Consider the following 3979-nt stretch of genomic DNA (forward strand, 5'->3'; position numbering starts at 1 on the left):
CCGGCCCCCCGTGTCCCGGCCACGCCCCCTTCCCCATATACTCGAGAGCCTGCCCCTCCACACTGCCCGAGGCCCCACACCCTAACTTTGGTCCGGATTCTGAGCCCTCTCCGGACACTCCCAGCCATCAGGCCCCCAAAGTGCCGCTCGAAATTCCCGGGACCCCACAGGATCAGCGAGCACCCCTGTGCCTCTCTCATTAGCCTTTCACCCACGGTCTCCTCGCGTTCCTGCTCTTTCCTCTAAGTAGCCTCCTTCCTGAAAAGGTCCATTTCCTCCGGCCCACCCTCCCAGGGTGCTTTTCAACTTGAATCGTGGACGCCATGTGTTTTCCAAGATTGTTTGGGAATTGCTAGGTGTCTCCGATGTACACCCCTTCTGCTGTGCAAGGCCCAGTCGTTTGGGAGCAGTCTTTCTGCTCCCTTCCCAGGACACGGTGTGAAAGTTAGCTGTATCCTCCGGTTGGTTATCCATGAAACATTAACTGTTATTGCACACAGTAGGTGCTCCATGAAAAAATAGGCAGATGCCTGTTAACAAATGAATTGCTTCGAAGCCTGCCCCCTCCACACACAACCAGCATTCTCTTGGAGGTGGCCTTGCCCACAAACATCCTCCCCGCAGAGCTAGTCCCTAATTATACATTCCAAGTTTTTCCCCTTGCCAATCCTGCCTGGCCCTGACCTTGGGAGCCCACCCCAAGAACCCTTCCCTTCCTAGGTGGGTAGGATTTGCTCCTCAGCTCCTGCACCGCCCATCATGGAAGCCTCATTGGACCTTTCCAGGGATTCTCCTGGGCAGCCCGGGCCTGTCTCCTCCTGCGTTTGGCCGGGCCAGCGCTTGTTTATTAATTGTCCTAAGGATGACAACAGCAGCAGCCTCCGACCCAGCTGGGGGCGCCCCCAGGCGGCAGCACAGGGAGAGACTCAGGAAGAGTTGAGTTGGCGGGACCTGGTCTCACTTTACCTGGAGTCCCTACCAATTTTCTGGGGCACTTTGGGTCAGTTCCAGGATCCTTCTGTAAAGAAAAACAATTCAGAAGCCAAAGCTTCTGAGTTTGGGCTGGCATACAGTACAGTTGGGGTGAAGCCAAAATGGCTCCACGCTGCTGCCCTGCTCTAGGCACTTGTCACAGCTCAAAGACCTCTCTGTCACCTCTTCTCTGATGAGACTTCAAGTTTCCAGTGAAGGGGAGCCTCCTCCTCCTCTTGATTCCAGCTGCTATTAGGCTCCTCCTGGCTGGCTAGGCAACGGGCCTCAGAGAGGCTGGAGCAGAAGGACTGCAAGTTCAAGTCCTACCTGGACAACTTACTTCATAATAAAAACAAAGGGCTGGGGTTGTAGCTCAGTGGTAGAGTGCCACTAGAGAAAGGAAAGACTTCTGGAGGCCTTTGAACTCAGAGCCAAACTTAGCTTTCTGCTTCCTCTTCTCCACTTCCTTCCTTCCTTCATCATTTTCTGAGCTGACAGGGAATCCTAGCCCACAGGCCATCTTTGCCATCCGGCAGATGGGCTCTTCAAGCATGTCCTGGATATAACTGCATTCTCCACTATCAAATTTCCTTGACAAATTTCCCAGGGGAATTTCCCACTTCAAGCCTGAGACAAATCTCTGACTCCTGAGGTCACACACACTTTCTAAGTAGGCCCGGAGCCAGAGCACTGAGTTGCTGCTTCCTCTAACTCAGAATCCTTCTCAATTCCACTTTTTTTTTTTTTCTTTTTTTGGTACCTAGGATCGAACTCGGAACCTTGCACTTTCGAGGCAGGTGGTAGAACCACTGAACTAAATCCCCGGCCCCTCCTTCTCAATTCTTAATGCTTCCACTTAGTGAGCGGAGTGGGGATCTGTGGAGGCCTGGTCGCCTGACTTACCAGCCCCTACAGAGAGCACTTGGCTCCTGAGCTTTTACCACCCACTCACTTTGCCTGTCTCTCCCACCTTACCCTCTCTGGGGCACAGTCTGGGAATGTGCTTCTAGGGATATGTGAGCAGGTGTGATTTGTGTGGAAGAAATGTGTAGGTGGGTGAGAGGATGTGCATTGTGATATATGAGGGAGGTGTACATTTGTGCAAATTCTAAATGTGACTGACACTTTGTGGGCGGATGGGGAGAAAGTGCGTGCGTGTGTGTGTGTGTGTGTGTGTGTGTGTGTGTGTGAGTGTGGCTGAAGGAGGTTGGCTGCCTTTGCAAAAGCATGCCTGCAGAAGCTTCCTCCCTTCCATAAATGCATTGCTTAGAAAGAAACTAATCAAATCAAGAGGAAATGTACTTGACCTAGCTTAGGAGCAGCTGCCCTAGGAGTTCCTGTCCTCGGAGCAGAACCGGAGCCAGCTTCATCTATCCCAGGAAAGGATCAAGGCACTGCAGGGGTGGAAGAGCACTGAGAGGAAGGGTCAGAGGCAGAGTCCCTTATTATGGCCAGGGCTAGACTGGGCCAAGGCCTCTCCCTACTCTGATGAAGTAAGTTTCGTTTTGTTTCTCACAGATGTGGGGATCAAACCCAGGCCCTCTGCCTTTTATGACCCAAAACTGTTACAGGAGGTAGGGCGTGACAAAGCTGGCTGGGGAAAGGAGCAGGACCTGTCAGTTATAAGATCCCAGAGCAACATGAAGACCCCCCGCCATGTAGGACTTCTCAAGACATGGTTGGCATAAAAGAAGAGGAGCTATTGTGGAAATTGGCTATCATGCATGACTTTGCAAGGTAGCCCATGCTGTGTTTCTTTCTTTCTTTCTTTTTTTTTAATTGAGTTTATTGGTACAATCTAGGTCCACAATACAGTTACATTCATTACTGGGATCCTGTACCTTCATGTGACAGGTCTTGGCTGCCCGTGCTGTGTTTCTTAAACGTGGAGTATACTTTTAATTTTGCTTTGTACCCTCATTTTTCTTTGTTCTATCCAAGTTTGCTCTGCAGTGCTGTTTTTCCCATACTCATTTACCCTGCATTTTCTTTCTTTCTTTCCTTCTTTCTTTCTCTTTTTTTCTTTCTTTCTTTTTGAGGCAGGGCTCCCTATGTAGTTCAGATTGGCCTTGAACTCACCATGTAGCCCAGGCTGGCCTCAAATTTATGGCAATCCTCCTGACTCAGCCTCCTGAGTTCTGGGATTACAGGTGTGAGCCCACATGCCCAGCTTACCCCACATTTTTCAAATAAACTTCTTGGCACCATTATTGGCTTGGCTTGTCCAATTATTTGCTTGAGGCAAAAAGGATTTGGAACATTTTGATTGGCAAGCCATTTCTAAAGAAACCACCCTGTAACAGTTGGTGAGCCAGCCAGGAGAAAATATTTTGGCATGGCCAGGCATGAGAATAAAGCTGAGATATCGGAGACCAAGGTAAGGCCCAACATGGGAAAACTATTTCACTCCTCAAGGTTTTTCTCCCTCGCTGTCTCCTCTAAGCTGAGAATGGGATGAGGAAGCCTCTTCAAGTTAGCAGGGAATCCGGGAAGGAAATGTAGGCTTTTGTTTTTCTTCCTAGACACTTGCATTCACTTTGCAGGTATGGTTGTCCACACATTTGTTTGTTGTGTATTTTGCTAAACTGGCCTAGTCTCCTTGTACCCTGGTTTGTGTTTTGGTCGAAGGTGCCTCCGTGTTGCCTTGCCATGTGGCCAGCAGCCATGTTGTCTTCTTGAATGAGTATCCGGGACTTTTACATGAATGTGCATCACTAGCTGCTACCATCTCTTTTTCTCTATAGCTTCTTTTTTTTTCAGATAATTGACCTTGCCAGCCAAGCCTCTGATTTGAGAGCATGTGGGCTTATAGAGAACAAGAGAAGGAACTTTTTATTTCTTCCCACACTAAAATTGAAAATATGTAGGGCCAGGGATTTAGCTCAGTGGCACCATGCACAAGGCACAAGGGCCTGAGTTTAATCCCTAGGGGGTGGGTGTCAGAAAACAGTGTACTATCCCTTTAAGAACTCTTACAGTGGGGTTGGGATTTAGTTCAATGGTTTCC

The sequence above is a fragment of the Fukomys damarensis genome, unplaced genomic scaffold (assembly GCF_012274545.1).
Source record: "Fukomys damarensis isolate Sample0158 unplaced genomic scaffold, DMR_v1.0_HiC HiC_scaffold_17, whole genome shotgun sequence".
Taxonomy (NCBI): Eukaryota; Metazoa; Chordata; class Mammalia; order Rodentia; family Bathyergidae; genus Fukomys; species Fukomys damarensis.